The 20,530-nt window shown below is 37.1% G+C and overlaps 2 protein-coding genes across 4 annotated transcripts in view; both read right to left on the bottom strand.

The window, feature by feature from the left end:
• Nca (neurocalcin homolog) overlaps positions 1-11,043 on the bottom strand; it is a 103,463-nt gene extending 92,420 nt beyond the window's left edge. Inside the window, exon 1 of one of the 2 annotated variants that reach the window (XM_034983915.2) lies at positions 10,865-11,043. The gene's annotated coding sequence lies outside the window, so the exon portion shown is untranslated. The remainder of the gene's footprint in view (positions 1-10,864) is intronic. The other variant, XM_034983914.2, reaches the window with a different exon arrangement.
• LOC117995897 (neuronal calcium sensor 2) overlaps positions 1-20,530 on the bottom strand; it is a 101,381-nt gene that overhangs the window by 74,278 nt on the left and 6,573 nt on the right. Inside the window, exon 1 of one of the 2 annotated variants that reach the window (XM_034983918.2) lies at positions 10,397-10,652. The exons of the other annotated variant lie outside the window; for it this stretch is intronic. The gene's annotated coding sequence lies outside the window, so the exon portion shown is untranslated. Of the gene's footprint in view, positions 1-10,396; positions 10,653-20,530 lie in introns of those variants that run through there. 2 annotated transcript variants of the gene reach the window in all.

Consider the following 20,530-nt stretch of genomic DNA (forward strand, 5'->3'; position numbering starts at 1 on the left):
TTCACTTTAGCAAGCCCGAGACAATAATTGACAAAGCCCCGAAAAAACCCTCTAAAAACATGAGTTTGAAAAAAATGTGGTGCGATAATTTACATAAAAGTATGTCCTAATTAAATTGTAGGTCCTACGTACTCCTAAGTACCTTCTACAATTTTTTCTCGTAAAAGGATACCTATAGGAGTGTTAAAAGTTGGACGCAAAAGTAGTATCTGTTTAGAGATAAGCATTTCCAATGTAACTTAATTTATTATTACTTTGTAACTACAATTTTGGTACATGAAAAATAAAAATAAATAAATAAATAATAATTTGTATTTCCTTTACCTGACTATTGGCTCTATTCTATCTATATTCTATACTAATATTATAAAGAGGTAGAGTTTGTAAGTTTGTTTATAGGAAGTAATCTCTGGGACTACTGAACCGATTTTGAAAATTCTGTCACCCGTAGAAAGTTACATTACTCCTTAAGGCTATATTTTGTTTTCAAAAAATTAGAGATCATTACCAAAATTGTAATAAGCTACCCTTGCGAAGCCGGGGTGAGTCACTAGTAAGGTATAATTATATAGAAAACATTTAATTTATCCCAAAATATTTTCAGTTAGTTAGTTATTTGTGAAATTTGATTAAAAAGCAGTACCCTTATTATAAATGCGAAAGTATGTTTGTTTATTGGTTTGTTGGTTTGTGGGTTTGTCCTTCAATCACGTCGCAACGGTGCAACGGATATACGTGATTTTTTGCATGGGTATAGATAAAGACCTGGAGAGTGGCATAGGCTAGGCTGGCTTTTATCCCGGAAAATAAAAGGGTGCCCACGGGATTTTTAAAAACCTAATTCCACGCGGACGAAGTCGCAGGCATCACAGCTAGTGATATATATTTTTTCGTTTGAGGAAGAAAACAATGTGCTTACCTTTAGATGAAAGCATAATTTTGTTACGCCGACTTGACTACAACTAACGAACAAGTTGAGCGATCAAATAACAAGTATTTTTATCGATTGTCATGTGTTCGAAATAGTAGGTAGGTAAGTCGAACATGACGTGTTGACAATGTTTAGCTACAAATGAAACGAAAATAGAAGTTCACAATCATGCAATGCGGGAGATATCGGGGACATTCTCCTTGACATTTCATGATGCACTTTTTACCGTAAGTAACCCAACCAAGAAGAAGTTGTGATAGCCTAGTGGTTAGGAGCTAGGACGTCCGCCTCCTAATCGGAGGTTGGGGGTTCGGTCGCAGGCACGCATCTCTAACTTGTCAGAGTTATACGCGTTTAAGTAATTAGATATCACTTGCTTTAACGGTGAAGGAAAACATGGATGCCAGAGAGTTCTCCATAAAAAAAAATTGAATTTCTCTATAAAGGTGTGTGAAGTCTGTCAAATTCACAGTTTCGGATTTTATCCCCCTACGTGTGCTATGAGACCTACCTACCTGCCAAATTTCATGATTCTAGGTCAACGGGATGTACCCTATAGGATTCTTGACAGACACGACAGACAGATAGACAACGAAGTGATCCTGTAGGCCTCCTTTTTTTTTTTTGAGATACGGTAGGTACCCTATAGATTAAAACGTGTGTGCGAAAAAAATAATTTTCTAAATCACATAATATAGAAAGAAAGCGCAGTCTGTCTTAATTTTACAGAGTGACATTTTACTGTCTCGCTTCACTACTCGGTAGGTGTAATCTGCCCATTAGCGAGAGCATGGCTGAATTTACGACTAACGTCCGCCATCTCCCTTATTTGGATACAATTTTATTAGGTACCTACACAAAATACACGAACTCTGCATACGTCATTTACATAGCTATCTATGATACAATTATCTCGCGGCTAGGCGACGGATTTCAAACCTTTAGGTACAGGTTAGTTTTTTAATGAATTTTCCTTATATTTTTAAGTAGATTGTAGGCAGATTAGATTCTGAAAAATATATTATCTGTTTTTAGCATGCATTTTTGTACACCAACTTTAAACAAGCAAAGGAGACGGTCCATTTTGGATGTACTCTTGTACCCTATAATGAGTTCATTAAAAATGCCGTGAGTTTCAAATATATTGTGACAGATTACGACAAAAAACGTGAATCCGTCCCCCATTATTACGTATTTATAGCTTAGTTATGTTGCGTCACGTTGAGAGAACAAATAATATTACCACAAAAATGAAGATGAGTTCATCGATTTGATCAATCAAAAATGGTTTAATATTTTACTTTATCTTATTTATTACTGGTACTTGACCAGACCCACACTCCACAATTCTGGACCGTCTCCTTTACCAATAACAATGACGTAATATTGAACGCAAGGAGTTTTTATTGCAAATTAATGTGAAGACAACTCTTGCTACACGACAAGAATACAAATAGTGGACTCCTTGGTCTCCTTGTACATCCATGTTAGCACGCGAAAACTGATGGCATTGTTCTGTAATACTTCAAGATAGTCGTATTTTTATTTTGGCTAACAGACGTGTCTAAAATTTCAATTCTCCAAAAGCAAAAAATCAACTTTATTTATTACGGTACTAGCTAATGATGAATAGACTAAGCTACTCACGTCTTCGTCCGCGTCTCCTAAGCTTTTAAAGTTCCATGGAAACGTTTTGATTTTCAAAGATAACAAGAAGCCTATGTCACTTTCCAGGTCTTTAACTATATTCCATGAAAAAAATCACTTTGATTCGATTGTTCCATTGCGCATGATTGAAGGACAAACAACAAACAGATACACTTTCGCATTTATAATATGAGTAGGTAGTGATAGCATCTCAAAAAGTGACTCAACTTGATTCCAGTTCACACGTCCTACCTACTATCAATCTACTCAGCGTTGTTTTCATAAAACAATTTTCAATCTATGTTAAGGTAAATTAAGCTGAGTTTAAGTTATTATCAATAAAGACGTTGCGGTTCAGCTTCACTCCACTTTGCAGCTGTGCGTTGCGCCTTAGATGTTTCATAAGAGCGTGCATACGATTACACACGCGAGCGAACAAAGAAAACTATTCTGCCTCCCGCAGCGGCTCTTGCATTCTTTTTGAAGGTAATGGAAAAAACATGTATCATATTATGATTTATCTGACCCTCTTAGAGACCCTATTTTGTAAATAAAACGATTTATTTATAAATTCTGACAATATGAGATAGGTTGGCAAGCAAGTCCTACATCAGTGCCAAATTTCAAGTTTAAAGTATATGTACCTACTAGTACTACAACCTAGTCACTGAAATAAGACGCTATGACACAACCGGACTATGGTGTCACGAAATAGATTCGCATGGTTTGCTCAACACAAAATTCATTGCTATTATTGATTTGTTTTTGATAAACTTTATTGTCAGGGTAGAGCTAAGCTGAGGACGTTTTCAAGCGAATGGCTGGACGCAGCTAAATGCAAGCGACACTAGACCTTACATCAGTTAATAGGATTGCTCAAAACGATGAAGTTCCTCTTTATTTAATTAGATATAATTAATTAGTTTTCAAAGCAAAAGTAATCATAGGACAGTTACAAACTAGTATACAAACATTTAAACGAGTTACGGACTCTACCAGCGCCAACTAACTCTTAATTTAATTTAAAGTTTGAATGAAACAGTCGGTCTCTGTTTGTCAAATTCCATTAGCTAGTTAAAATTATTTTAATGCTCAAGATATTCAAAGGTTTAAATTTCGAGTGCAATAGGTAGTGGAGAGGGAGGCAAGACAGGGGTAGCGGCTTTATATGGCGAGACAACTGACTGAATCAGGATCCCACTAGTGCATGATGATGCGCCGTCATGATGATGATCAATTATAGTGACTGGCTAAACAAACGGTGCGATTTTTATTTAATTACAAAAAACTGTTTTTGTAATTATAGCTTGGCATTTTTGTACTTCACTTTTGTGATTCGTGTTTATTGTCTAAATATCACCAGCACAGATACGGTGTAACCTATTTGTGTCAACTACCACGACAACAGATACGGACTTGTTTGTTTTCATAAATGTATAGGGGCTTTGTTTTTTTTAATGGTTTTCCAAAGGTAATTGGAAGAAACTATTAAAAAAGAAGCGGATGATGCTAAACAGAAAAGAAAAGCAATAAAAGAACTAAAGAAAATGCAAAAACTTTGTACAATCGCAGTCGGCACTTGCGTGAAGTTTTTCACATAGTACTATCGACGTACGTGGCACGATTCAAGAACGATGGTGGGCATGAGCTAGTAGCATACACAGCATCATTAGCTGTCATCACTTTATGTCAATGGCCAAATTAGCGTTGGTGAACTGAACTTTACATTTGGCACAAGAACGTGTTGCGCTATTACATTAAAAATATTCGGCGTCACAATCGAGTCACAGTAGATCAACGTCTCTACGAGCTGGCTCATTTCCAGGCGAGACGCAATTACATCTACTATACTCAATCGCTGGTGAAACTAAAAGAGCACATCCCGAATAGTAATTTCAAAGATTTTCTCGAATTACTCCTGTATAGTTTTTGTGAAAAATATACTTATTGTGATTTTGAAAAGGAATTTTATATAATCAAATATTCAGTTGACTGGCAGCGACCAGTCGCTACTCGCTACTAGAAATATGAAATAAACTAGCTGAGTGTATGCTACGATTTATAGAATTCGTCGACGGCCTTACATTTCCTGTAGACTCGACTGCGAGACCAGTTATATATATGAAAAACACTGCTTATCTACATATAGACGAAACGTCATTTGGACGTCGAACAGGCCACATGCTTCAGGCATTGGAGTGATTCATTTTCTCTGTCAGCAATAATTAATTGGCACTGTGCTAAAAACACTAGTGACGCACTTAACGACGTAATAAACGGTCATCATAGCAACGTGAGAATCGTGTTCGTAATTATAATCAACACGAACGCGCCTGTACAGTGTGCAAGTGTAAATAACTACTACCTGATGGGTAAACTGAGTTAACGTTGCGTCCATGCGTCCATTCGACTAGTTAGGTGCGTCTAGACATCTACCAATTTGAGTTAGCGTAGCGAGGTTGTCACACAATTTCAAGTTCTTATCTATCGCCGTCCACCCCTAATTGAGTAGGTATCTAGTTGCAAACGCAAAAATTCGCTGAGACTGAGTCTAAAATAAATACATAATGTTGATATGAATTAAGAATTGGCCTTTTGTAATCATCAAATTACTTAGTAGAAATTTTAGTAATTTCCTTGAAGTGTAGGTAAAACACTAAAAAATTATAAAAAATACGTAGTAGAAAATTCAATAGACCTGGGGTTGGTGGCGCAGGGAGTGAGCGAGGAGATGCCTGGAATTTGATGACGCACATGCTAGAGAGTGAAGACGAGTGGCAAAAGTATAATAGGTGCGCGTGGCGTGTAGGCAATTATAATGCGGAAAAAGGATAGAGAACGAGAGATAAAGAAGAAGCGTGAGAACAGCTAAATGATCAGCACGAAGTAATGTAATTGAGGTTTCGGCCTGACCTGGAGACATGAGGAGATTGTTTTGGTCCGTGCAAGTCGTACACGCCCTGCCAATAGATAGAATTTCGGAAGGATTTTTCCAAGAGAAAAAGAAAATTAGGTAAATGATTTTTTATAAGAGGCAGAGCAGGATGTCATTAAGTTTTATCTTAGGTACCTTAGGTACTTAGTTTTATTAAAATTCATTTCGTAGTAGAGTAAAAATACGCAGCTTCAAACCTAATTGAATGTCAAGGCCGACCAGCTCTAAATTTACTTTAGTACAGAAATTATAATCTCGAAGATCTAATTAAGTAAATGTCTAGTTTAGCCATTGCATTGTTCGCGCTATCTATCCAAACTAAGATTTTATACAGATTCTATATATTAGATTCTATAGGCTCTATATAAAGCTTCTTCAAAAAATTATACAAAGAAATCTCTTGCAAAAAATATGCAACTCTTAGCGGCGCCTTTTCGGCGTTAGTTAGTTAGTTAAAATAACATAGAATGGAATAACGTTCCAAAGGCATCAAATACCTACTTGGATACAGGTTAAAAATTAGTAGGTACTTCATTAAATTATTCTAATAGGTATTCTGAGTTAGTAACAAATAGTACAGAATACCTACTGACTATGTCAATACTATGATCCATAATAATTACTATAATGACATGAAATGAAATGATGAAGACTGAATGAAGACAATAAAAAAAACTAACCTCGATCACAATATCGAAATATTTCAAGGAAGTAACAATACAAATCTCTACAAAATCGGTGAATCACAAGAATTGTCGGATTAGAAATACCTAATTCCGAGTCGAAACAGATGATAATGGCAGACAAAACTGATGTCATACTCAGTCGCGTATAGACCAATGTGTACCACTTGTTATAATGTGACATCACACTTGAGTTTATTTTTAGGGTGAGCTTGCTGGCTTGTTTAAGAGCTTATTTATATCTATTTGATTTTCAACAACAAAAATGAATAATATTGTCAACAGTACTTGCTACCTATTAGATCTTGAACGATATTAATAAAAAAACATTCGCTAACTTCTTACTAGCTCAAAAAATAGTACTTAATTCTCATTTTTTAACTGACGGAAAACGAATACAAGTTTTCATTCTCTATCTAGAAAGAGTCCCATTGCTTTTTGGAATAATAATAAAGACTATCCGAAATGTTAGCTGAGTTGCATTCAAATCAGTTTCATCAATTATGCTTCATCCAATTTAAATTTTCAAAATACGCTTATTTAACCATTGATGACGAACCCAGCCCACAATATTTTCTGTGTATTTAACAGATACAGAAATCAACCCAGTATTCTTCTTTTATACTTAACTAGCTTATGCTCGCGACTTCGTCCGCGTGGACTACACAAATTTCAAACCCCTATTTCACCCCCTTAGAGGTTGAGTTTTCAAAAATCATTTTTTAACGGATGATTACGTCATAATAGCTACTTCATGCCAAATTTCAGCCTGATCCGTCCAGTAGTTTGGGCTGTGCGTTGATAGATCAGTAAGTCAGTCAGTCAGTCACCTTTACCTTTTATATAATATTTAGAGTAAGTTTATACTGAACAAGTAAAAATACCTGAAGCAAATAAATACGACAACATAGATATTCTTGCGTAATATCCTTAGGTTGGTAATATACCTACTCAAGCAGGTATTCGCATTTCCGTATCCGCCGCTAGCCAAATGGAGCTGCCTTTACCACGGAAATTACAATAAAGATTAAATGTGCTACATGCACGCGACCAACTCGAGGAATAGTTAATTATTGCAGAAAAAGTACACAACTATGGAAAAATAGACGCACCTTATTGCAGGTTATTTTATAACAAAGAGATCGATCTTTACAATGCATCCAAAACGCATTTTTTTAAACTAACAACAAAACTTAACTTTCAATTAATATAATGAAGAAGGCATGTGATAGCCTAGTGGTTAGGACGTCCGCCTTCTAATTGGAGGTCGGGGGTTCGATCCCGGGCACGCACGCACCTCTGACTTTTCGGAGTTATGTGCGTTTTAATTAATTAAATATTACTTGCTTTAACGGTGAAGAAAAACATCGTGAGGAAACCTGCATGCCTGAGAGTTCTTCATAATCTTCTCAAAGGTGTGTGAAGTTTACCAATCCGCACATGGCCAGCGTGGTAGACTATGGCCAAACCCCTTCTCACTCTGAAAGGAGACCCGTGCTCTGTAGTGAGCCGGCGATGGGTAGATCATGATAATGATGAATGAAGAAGGCTCCGGGGTTAGTTAATTCAACTTCTGAAAACAACAAAATCTGGAGCTTGCAGTCCACATAATTTAAGCATTTTTATAACAAACAAGATGATGCCCACGACTTCGTCCGCGTGTATATACCTAGGTTTTGTAAAAATCCCGCAGGTAGGTACTCTTTGTTTTCTGTGATAAAAAATTTGCCCTTCACCATTTCCAGGATGCAAGCTATCTCTGTACCAAATAGATGATGCCCGGGCCATTATTAAGTTGGATTTAAGTTTTTAAAAATTCCGTGGGAAGTTTTTGATTTTCCGGGACAAAAAGTTGATAAAGTTCCGAAAAACACATACCTCCGATAAAGCTGAAATCTGAGAGCTAGACAATAATTCATACTTGGTACGTTTGATGACTGCCAAGGACTTGTCCTTGGCAGACCTGATCCTGAAAATTTCAGCATTAGACAGACTTTACAGACATCCTTCCCCCATACGAGGGGGTGGAGGGATTGTGGATGGATGAGGGAGGGTGGATTTCCAATTTCCTAATGTTTCTATTGTTTATATATTTCTCATATATTATAAAACTTAAAGCTAGCCTTATCTAATTACTATATAAATCATGAACGCGTGGAATGGTGCCAAGAATACTGGCTGCATTTCCGCGCTGGACAGCCAGGCTGATCCGCTGCGCAAAAAATGAGCCAGCCCTTCTGTCACCAGTTGAGGCTATTATTGCAATTCCTAGCCTACACGACAAAGGAGAATGACAGATCCTGACCCACCAATTTACACACAATACAAATTAATGATAATTATCCTAGTATTAAATAACCACTTAAAAAATAAAAATTGTGATTTTTACTTTCGGATGTTTTTATTAGTTTCACAATATTATAGGTAAATTGCATATAACCTAGAATCATTGTGACTTAAACTTAGATTTAATGAAAAACCGCAAGTTCTAGAGGTGTTAAATCCTATGTTTAGTTATCAGTGATGAAACAGCAACAAAATGCTGCATAAAGCATACGCGTAAACGACTTTTATATAATAAAATATATTAAGTTTTTTTCGCTTAATCTGTGATATGAATAACAGCGCATTAAAATTATTCCCATAATATTTGACTGATCAAGTTCTCAGAATGTACTTGGATAATCTTGCTAAGTACTTACTTGAAACAATAACCTCTATATTATAGAACACTCGTCCGTCTGTCATCTATCAGCTATGGCTATGCTAGTGTCTATGTCTATGAAATCTTCATCATTATCGTGTTCAACCCATTACTGACCTACTATCCATGGTTCTCCTCTCAGAGTGAGGTTTAGGCCGTAGTCTGCCACACTGACCCAATGCTGATTGGCAGACTTCACACACTTTTGAGAACATGAAGAACACTCAGGCATGCAGATTTCCTCATAATGTTTTTTATTCAACATTAAAGCAAGTGATATTTAATTGTTTTAAAAACCCCCAACCTACCGAAAAGAAGGTGGATGGCTATGAAATAAATGTACATGATCATGATCAACCCATCACCGGCTCACTGCAGAGCACGGGTCTGTTCTCAGGGTGAGAAGTGTATGGCCATAGTCTACCACACTGGTCATGCGCATATTGGTAGACCTCACACACCTTTGAGGTCATTATGGAGAACTCTCCGGCATGCAGGTTTCCTCACGATGTTTTCCTTTACCGTTAAAGCAAGTGATATTTAATAATTACTTAAAATGCACATAACTCAGAAAAGTTAGAAATGTGTACCTGGTATCAATACCCCAGTCTCCCGAAAAGAAGGTGGATGTCTTAACCACTAGGCTATCACCACAATGCACTATCAATGAAATAAATGTACATAATTACTTCAAATTCACAAATAATATGTATTATGTATAATGGCCCTGAGCCAAACAAATACTAATGTTAGTTAAGTATCAGTAGTCAAGTAAGAAATAAAATTAGTTATAATACACTTTTCACTTCAAAAGAAAGGTCGTGCCTGATTTTTCCCTACAACAAATGCTGTTTGATAAACAGCATAAAAACACACAATTCGAAGACGGTTCGATCCCATTGGATCTTAGTTGCATGTGAATCGCTTTATGAATCAATATGATAGTATTACAGTAAGTAATATGGTAGATAAGTAGTTATCAGCTAAATTTCAACTAAATATATAAAAGGAAAATGTGACTGACTGATCTATCAATGCACAGTTCATACTACTGGACAGATCGCGCTGAAATTTGCCATGCAGATAGCTATTATGACATAGGCATCCGCTAAGAGAGAATTTTTGAAAGTTCAAGCCCTAAAGGGGTGAAATAGAGGTTTGAAATTTGTTCAGTCCACGCAGACGAAGTCGCGAACATAAACTAGTTTTAATATAAAAGCATTTGAAATGTGAAGATTGTTTTAATAATAAACAAGACCTATTACATAACATAATATTATAACTTCAAATATCGTAGTTAGAGAGTAATTGCAGATGTACACATAAAGTAAATAAGTAGTAGCAATTTAAGTAATGAACCACTAAGTAACTTTCATTGAAATAACTGAATTTATAGGAAATCTTAATAGGTCAGGTTTGGTGGAAAAGTGTCAATCTTGTGAATATTACTTAAGTATAAGTTGTAACATAGGTTTGATAAATAAGCATGTTCTCACCTGAATCCGCTGTATCTTGACCGAGTCCATGTCTACTCTTGAAACACACATTATGCTTAAACTGTCACAATTCACCTATTAGTCTCTAATATTATTGCATTACAAAACATTCTTAAACTCTACTTACTTTAATTACACTAGTATCAATTCCTAAACATTTCCCTACAAATAACAATCAGCTTGTGTATGAAGGAATAACATAATAACCAAAATATTAATACCTACTTACAAATATATCTAGGAAAAAACTGGTGTAAAAACCAATTGATATTATTATGTCTTGACGAAACAGGTACTCAGTAAACAATTAATGTTAGGTATACCTACATGACATTGCTGTTATAGAAAAACAATTGGTAAATTATTTATGATATTTAAGATACAATAAATGGGTAGAAATTAGAAAATGTCAGTAGGTACCTAGTGATTTTGATACGCATGTAATAAATATACATTTTTTCCTTTTACCTACATTGCGTAATATTCACATTTCACGTTAAAACTTCGTTTTATTCACAGAGATGAGTCTTATCCTAGATACATGTCTTTTTATTTAAAATTCTGAATTGACAACTGTATAAATTTAACTACCACTGCATTTTGTTGAAATCTACGCCATATTTGCAAAGTAGTTTTAAATGTTACCAGGACAAAAAAACCTGTTTAAACTTTTCTAATTTTAAGTTTTAACACGTTTAAATATTATAAGTCGCTTTCTTGTCGGTCTGTTTGTTTGTCACTTCCCATTATAAATTTTCCCATTTTAAAATTAAGTTCCCAATAAGTTAGAGAGTTGATAAACATAGCTCGGCATTGGAACTTTCTTGTCTGATTGTTTGTGAGTTTTGCTCGTCGGCAAAATCGATTTTAAACTGATTTCCCGATGACCTAGCGACTTGAAATTTAAAACATAGATTGGACAACGGGCGCTACGGGTAGCCGCACGCGCAGCTCGCCGTCACAACCGCGACGCGTGCGCGAACTGACTCCCTTGAAAAAGGCCCCCGGATGGGTTCGAAACTAGTCGAGCTGACGTCGACTAAAGATTGAAATTGGATGACAATGCAATGTAAACTCGCTTTCTTGTCTCTCTGTTTATTTGTTTTTGATATTTTAGGTACCTATCTAGCAACGGCCTCATTCACCACACTCCAAGTCCGAACTCCTCAAACCTGATATCATAGCTGAAGCATATCTTGTCATTTAGGTATATCGATGTTTTAAACTAACATTCGACATGCTAGCATCATGCTAGACATTTTTAAATTTTAAATTTTACATACTTATTAAACATAGGTAACTAAGTAGGTAACTACTAACATAATTTAATGAAGCGTGAAGAGAGAGAGACATCAATAAATCTATATAAATATATAAAAGAGAAGTACCACTCACTCACTCACTCACTTACTCACTGACTAATCACAAAATCTCAGGAACTATGAAGCCTACAAACTTACAATTTGGAAGGTATGTTTACTTCATGTATGAGGGTGAAATGGGGGGTGGAAGGTTATACGAAAGTCCTATGTTTTTGAAGGTAGAGACGTGAAAATCGACATTTAGATTATTAGCTTTAAATAATACATTCATGAATATGTAGTTTCAGAAAATCCCCCCCGAAGGGTGGTAAAATAGGAGGGGAAAAGTTTATAAGGGGAAGTTTTAACTATTGACAATCGCCAGTAAGCTAAAGTTATTTTGGAAAATCACCTCTTAAGGGTAGTAAAATAGGGGATGAAGGTTTGTAAGGGAGAATTTCAATTGTTGCTAACTTGACATTTGGAAGTTAGGCTTTTTTAAAGGGGTAAGTAGGTAAATATCCCCCAAAAAAAGATTTTGCGAAAATTCACTCTCAAGAAAGGTTATATGAAAATCCATGTTTTTGAAGTTAGAGATATGAAAAATTGGCATTTAGGTATTCTGGGTTCCGTGCCTTAAGGTGAGACTGAGTGAGTTGGTAAGTGAGGCCTTTTGCCAGAAATTTTACGCATACGAAGTCGCGGGCAACTGCTAGTAAATAATATAACTAAAAAGAAAACAACATCAATTATAATTATTGACCTACTTAGTTAAATAGATGTAATAAAATTAGAATTACTATAGGTACTACCACATTTTTAAAACGGACTACACAACTAAAAATAATAGTAACACGTTGCGAGATGATTAATCCAGTTTTAAAACGTGGTACCTACTTAAAAGAAAAAAAAAATCTGTAGTAATTTTTCAATAATTAACTTGACCGACTGCATTTTCTTCACGATGTGTCATCAGGTACCAGGTGAACGCTGCATCTAGGAGTGGTAACTTTACCCACGTAAGCAAAGACACGCCAACAGTGGTGGAGTTACCAAGTCCAGATACAATCGGAAGAATACCATCTATATTCCTTTTGCACACAAAATATGGCATCTTGAATATTATCTTCTGACTCCCACTTGCCATGTTCGAATCACGTATTGACCTCTTGAGTAGGTAAGTTAATAAATTCAGTTCTTCCCGATGAGCAAAACGCTTAAAATTATTGTATCTTGTCTTTCTTCGTTTAACCGACTTTATTTTTCTTCATGATGCAGCAACGCGAACAACAAGGCAAATATCGCATCAAGGTCCCGCAACTCTGCCCCCACTGGCAGTAGGAAATGCCAGTGTGGGTGGAACTGCAAGGCCCAGATACTTTCAGAACAGCATAAGCTATCTTCTTTATAAACGTGGCATCTTGAACATATTATCTTCTTACTTTCTCTTGTCAGATATCGACATATTTCGGCAACGCAAACAACCAGGCAAATATCGCATCAAGGTCCAGCAACTCCGCCCCCACTGGCAGTAGGAAACGCCAGTCTGGGTGGACTGGCTAGGCCCAGATACGTTCCGAAAAGGATCAGCTATCTTCTTCATAAAACGATTCATCTCGAACATATTATTATCTTACTTCGTCTTGTCAGACATTGACATATATAGAGTTTTCTTTCTCCCTCTTGTATGTAAAATATAGCAGGACATGAAGACCAACTTGCTTCTTTTAACATGTTCGAATCACGTATTGACCTCTTAAGTAAGTAAATAAATTTAGTTCTTCCCGATGAGCTAAAAGCTTAAAATTTGAAACTTACTCGTAGATAGTCATTTAAACAAAATAACTTTTTAAAACCACATATTTTAAACAGTAAGAAATAAATAACAACATGTTCGAATCACGTACTGACCTCTTGAGGAACTAATTAAATTCAGTTCTTCGTTTAACTGACATTATTTTTCTTCATGATGCAGCAACGCGAACAACCAGGCAAATATCGCATCAAGGTCCAGCAACTCCGCCCCCACTGGCAGTAGGAAATGCCAGTGTGGGTGGAACTGCAAGGCCAAGATACGTTCCGAACAGCATCAGCTATCTTCTTCATAAACGTGGCATCTTGAACCCAGAACATATTATCTTCTTAATTTCTCTTGTCAGATATCGACAATATCTGCAACGCAAACCACCAGGCAAACATCGCATCAAGGTCCGGGAACTCCGCCCCCATTGGCTAAGAAACGCCAATGTGGATGGAGTTACCAGGCCCAGACACGTTCCGAAACATAGCTACTAAAGAGAGAAAATAAACAACAGCAAAAAAATCATTATTTAACCAAAAGTTATTTTTAAATATACAACGTATTTAAAACGCAAGAAAAAACATTCATCATCATCATCGATGATGATGATGATGAATTCGTTTAACCGACTTTATATTTCTTCATGATGCAGTAACGCGAACAACCAGGCAAATATCGCATCAAGGTCCAGCAACTCCGCCCCCACTGGCAGTAGGAAACGCCAGTGTGGGTGGACTTGTTAGGCCGAGATACGTTCCGAAGAGCATCAGCTATCTTCTTCATAAAACGATTCATCTCGAACATACTATTATCTTATTTCGTCTTGTCATACATTGACAAGACGAATAGAGTATATAATAATAGAGTTTTCTTTCTCCCTCTTGTATGTAAAATATAGCAGGACATGAAGACCAACTTGCTTCTTTTAACATGTTCGAATCACGTATTGACCTCTTGAGAAAGTAAATAAATTCAGTTCTTCCCGATGAGCTACAACCTTAAAATTTTAAACATACTCGTTGATAGTCATGTAAACAAAATAACTTTTCAAAACCACATATTTTAAAAAGTAAGAAATAAATAGCAACATGTTCGAATCACGTATTGACCTCTTGAGTAAGTAAATAAATTCAGTTCTTCGTTTAACCGACTTTATTTTTCTTCATGATGCAGCAACGCGAACAACCAGGCAAATATCGCATCAAGATCCAGCAACTCCGCCCCCACTGGCAGTAGGAAATGCCAGTGTGGGTGGAAGTGCAAGGCCAAGATACGTTCCGAACAGTATCAGCTATCTTCTTCATAAACGTGGCATCTTGAACCCAGAACATATTATCTTCTTAATTTCTCTTGTCAGATATCGACAATATCGGCAACGCAAACCACCAAGCAAACATCGCATCAAGGTCCGGGAACTCCGCCCCCACTGGCTAGGAAATGCCAATGTGGGTGGAGTTACCAGGCCCAGATACGTTCTGAACAGCATCAGCTATCTTCTTCATAAACGTGACATCTTGAACATATTATCTTCTTACTTCCTCTTTTCAGACATTGACACGTATCAGCAACGCAAACAAGCAGGCAAGCATCGCATCAAGGTCCGGGAACTCCGCCCCCATTGGCTCGGAAACGCCAATGTGGATGGAGTTACCAGGCCCAGATACGTTCCGAAACATAGCTAGTAAAGAGAGAGAATAAACAACAGCAAAAAAATCATTATTTAACCAAAAGTTTTTTAAAATATACAACGTATTTAAAACGCAAGAAAAAGAAGAATTCGTTTAACCGACTTTATATTTCTTCATGATGCAGTTACATGAAGAACCAGGCAAATATCGCATCAAGGTCCAGCAACTCCGCCCCCGCTGGCAGTAGGAAACGCCAGTGTGGGTGGACTTGTTAGGCCGAGATACGTTCCGAAGAGCATCAGCTATCTTCTTCATAAAACGATTCATCTCGAACATATTATTATCTTATTTCGTCTTGTCAGACATTGACATATATAGAGTTTTCTTTCTCCCTCTTGTATGTAAAATATAGCAGGACATGAAGACCAACTTGCTTCTTTTAACATGTTCGAATCACGTATTGACCTCTTGAGAAAGTAAATAAATTCAGTTCTTCCCGATGAGCTACAACCTTAAAATTTTAAACATACTCGTTGATAGTCATGTAAACAAAATAACTTTTCAAAACCACATATTTTAAAAAGTAAGAAATAAATAGCAACATGTTCGAATCACGTATTGACCTCTTGAGTAAGTAAATAAATTCAGTTCTTCGTTTAACCGACTTTATTTTTCTTCATGATGCAGCAACGCGAACAACCAGGCAAATATCGCATCAAGATCCAGCAACTCCGCCCCCACTGGCAGTAGGAAATGCCAGTGTGGGTGGAAGTGCAAGGCCAAGATACGTTCCGAACAGTATCAGCTATCTTCTTCATAAACGTGGCATCTTGAACCCAGAACATATTATCTTCTTAATTTCTCTTGTCAGATATCGACAATATCGGCAACGCAAACCACCAGGCAAACATCGCATCAAGGTCCGGGAACTCCGCCCCCACTGGCTAGGAAATGCCAATGTGGGTGGAGTTACCAGGCCCAGATACGTTCTGAACAGCATCAGCTATCTTCTTCATAAACGTGACATCTTGAACATATTATCTTCTTACTTCCTCTTTTCAGACATTGACACGTATCAGCAACGCAAACAAGCAGGCAAGCATCGCATCAAGGTCCGGGAACTCCGCCCCCATTGGCTCGGAAACGCCAATGTGGATGGAGTTACCAGGCCCAGATACGTTCCGAAACATAGCTAGTAAAGAGAGAGAATAAACAACAGCAAAAAAATCATTATTTAACCAAAAGTTTTTTAAAATATACAACGTATTTAAAACGCAAGAAAAAGAAGAATTCGTTTAACCGACTTTATATTTCTTCATGATGCAGTTACATGAAGAACCAGGCAAATATCGCATCAAGGTCCAGCAACTCCGCCCCCGCTGGCAGTAGGAAACGCCAGTGTGGGTGGACTTGTTAGGCCGAGATACGTTCCGAAGAGCATCAGCTATCTTCTTCATAAAACGATTCATCTCGAACATATTATTATCTTATTTCGTCTTGTCAGACATTGACATATATAGAGTTTTCTTTCTCCCTCTTGTATGTAAAATATAGCAGGACATGAAGACCAACTTGCTTCTTTTAACATGTTCGAATCACGTATTGACCTCTTGAGTAAGTAAATAAATTCAGTTCTTCCTGATGAGCTACAACCTTAAAATTTTAAACATATTCGTTGATAGTTATGTAAACAAAATAACTTTTTAAAACCACATATTTTAAAAAGTAAGAAATAAATAGCAGCATGTTCGAATCACGTATTGACCTCTTGAGTAAGTAAATAAATTCAGTTCTTCGTTTAACCGACTTTATTTTTCTTCATGATGCAGCAACGCGAACAACCAGGCAAATATCGCATCAAGGTCCAGCAACTCCGCCCCCACTGGCAGTAGGAAATGCCAGTGTAGGTGGAATTGCAAGGCCAAGATACGTTCCGAACAGTATCAGCTATCTTCTTCATAAACGTGGCATCTTGAACAATGAACGTATAATCTTCTTAATTTCTCTTGTCAGATATCGACAATATCGGCAACGCAAACAACCAGGCAAACATCGCATCAAGGTCCGGGAGTTCCACCCCCACTGGCTAGGAAATGCCAATGTGGATGGAGTTACCAGGCCCAGACACGTTCCGAAACATAGCTAGTAAAGACAAAGATTAAACAACAGCAAAAAATCATTATTTAACCAAAAGTTATTTTTAAATATACAACGTATTTAAAACGCAAGAAAAAACATTCATGATGAATTCGTTTATCCGACTTTATATTTCTTCATGACGCAGTAACGCGAACAACCAGGCAAATATCGCATCAAGGTCCAGCAACTCCGCCCCCACTGGCAGTAGGAAACGCCAGTGTGGGTGGACTTGTTAGGCCGAGATACGTTCCGAAGAGCATCAGCTATCTTTTTCATAAAAGGATTCATCTCGAACATATTATTATCTTACTTCGTCTTGTTAGACATTAACATATATAGAGTTTTCTTTCTCCCTCTTGTATGTAAAATATAGCAGGACATGAAGACCAACTTGCTTCTTTTAACATGTTCGAATCACGTATTGACCTCTTGAGTAAGTAAATAAATTAAGTTCTTCCCGATGAGCTAAATGCTTAAAATTTGAAACATACTCGTAGATAGTCATTTAAACAAAATAACTTTTTAAAACCACATATTTTAAAAAGTAAGAAATAAATAACAAAATGTTCGAATCACGTATAAACCTCTTGAGTAAGTAAATAAATTCAGTTCTTCGTTTAACCGACTTTATTTTTCTTCATGATGCAGCAACGCGAACAACCAGGCAAATATCGCATCAAGGTCCAGCAACTCCGCCCCCACTGGCAGTAGGAAATGCCAGTGTAGGTGGAATTGCAAGGCCAAGATACGTTCCGAACAGTATCAGCTATCTTCTTCATAAACGTGGCATCTTGAACAATGAACGTATAATCTTCTTAATTTCTCTTGTCAGATATCGACAATATCGGCAACGCAAACAACCAGGCAAACATCGCATCAAGGTCCGGGAGTTCCACCCCCACTGGCTAGGAAATGCCAATGTGGATGGAGTTACCAGGCCCAGACACGTTCCGAAACATAGCTAGTAAAGACAAAGATTAAACAACAGCAAAAAATCATTATTTAACCAAAAGTTATTTTTAAATATACAACGTATTTAAAACGCAAGAAAAAACATTCATGATGAATTCGTTTATCCGACTTTATATTTCTTCATGACGCAGTAACGCGAACAACCAGGCAAATATCGCATCAAGGTCCAGCAACTCCGCCCCCACTGGCAGTAGGAAACGCCAGTGTGGGTGGACTTGTTAGGCCGAGATACGTTCCGAAGAGCATCAGCTATCTTTTTCATAAAAGGATTCATCTCGAACATATTATTATCTTACTTCGTCTTGTTAGACATTAACATATATAGAGTTTTCTTTCTCCCTCTTGTATGTAAAATATAGCAGGACATGAAGACCAACTTGCTTCTTTTAACATGTTCGAATCACGTATTGACCTCTTGAGTAAGTAAATAAATTAAGTTCTTCCCGATGAGCTAAATGCTTAAAATTTGAAACATACTCGTAGATAGTCATTTAAACAAAATAACTTTTTAAAACCACATATTTTAAAAAGTAAGAAATAAATAACAAAATGTTCGAATCACGTATAAACCTCTTGAGTAAGTAAATAAATTCAGTTCTTCGTTTAACCGACTTTATTTTTCTTCATGATGCAGCAACGCAAACAACCAGGCAAACATCGCATCAAGGTCCGGGAGCTCCGCCCCCACTGGCTAGGAAATGCCAATGTGGGTGGAGTTACCAGGCCCAGATACGTTCTGAACAGCATCAGCTATCTTCTTCATAAACGTGGCATCTTGAACATATTATCTTCTTACTTCCTCTTTTCAGACATTGACACGTATCAGCAACGCAAACAAGCGGGCAAACATCGCATCAAGGTCCGGGAACTCCGCCCCCATTGGCTAGGAAACGCCAATGTGGATGGAGTTACCAGGCCCAGATACGTTCCGAAACATAGCTAGTAAAGAGAGAGAATAAACAACAGCAAAAAAATCATTATTTAACCAAAAGTTATTTTTAAATATACAACGTATTTAAAACGCAAGAAAAAACATTCATCTTCATCATCGATGATGATGATGAATGTGTTTTCTTCTCGATGAGCTAAAGATTAAAATTATTGTATCTTGTCTTTCTTCGTTTAACCGACTTTATATTTCTTCATGATGCAGTTACGTGAACAACCAGGCAAATATCGCATCAAGGTCCAGCAACTCCGCCCCCACTGGCAGTAGGAAACGCCAGTGTGGGTGGACTTGTTAGGCCGAGATACGTTCCGAAGAGCATCAGCTATCTTCTTCATAAAAGGATTCATCTCGAACATATTATTATCTTACTTCGTCTTGTCAGACATTGACATATATAGAGTTTTCTTTCTCCCTCTTGTATGTAAAATATAGCAGGACATGAAGACCAACTTGCTTTTTTTAACATGTTCGAATCACGTATTGACCTCTTGAGTAAGTAAATAAATTAAGTTCTTCCTGATGAGCTAAAAGCTTAAAATTTGAAACATACTCGTAGATAGTCATTTAAACAAAATAACTTTTTAAAACCACATATTTTAAAAAGTAAGAAATAAATAGCAACATGTTCGAATCACGTATTGACCTCTTGAGTAAGTAAATTAATTCAGTTCTTCGTTTAACCGACTTTATTTTTCTTCATGATGCAGCAACGCGAACAACCAGGCAAATATCGCATCAAGGTCCAGCAACTCCGCCCCCACTGGTAGTAGGAAATGCCAGTGTGGGTGGAAGTGCAAGGCCAAGATACGTTCCAAACAGCATCAGCTATCTTCTTCATAAACGTGGCATCATGAACCCAGAACATATTATCTTCTTAATTTCTCTTGTCAGATATCGACAATATCGGCAACGCAAACAACCAGGCAAACATCGCATCAAGGTCCGGGAGCTCCGCCCCCACTGGCTAGAAAATGCCAATGTGGGTGGATTTACCAGGCCCAGATACGTTCTGAACAGCATCAGCTATCTTCTTCATAAACGTGGCATCTTGAACATATTATCTTCTTACTTCCTCTTTTCAGACATTGACACGTATCAGCAACGCAAACAAGCAGGCAGACATCGCATCAAGGTCCGGGAACTCCGCCCCCATTGGCTAGGAAACGCCAATGTGGATGGAGTTACCAGGCCCAGATACGTTCCGAAACATAGCTAGTAAAGAGAGAGAATAAACAACAGCAAAAAAATCATTATTTAACCAAAAGTTATTTTTAAATATACAACGTATTTAATACGCAAGAAAAAACATTCATCATCATCATCGATGATGATGATGAATGTGTT

Source organism: Maniola hyperantus, chromosome Z (genome assembly GCF_902806685.2).
Source record: "Maniola hyperantus chromosome Z, iAphHyp1.2, whole genome shotgun sequence".
Taxonomy (NCBI): Eukaryota; Metazoa; Arthropoda; class Insecta; order Lepidoptera; family Nymphalidae; genus Maniola; species Maniola hyperantus.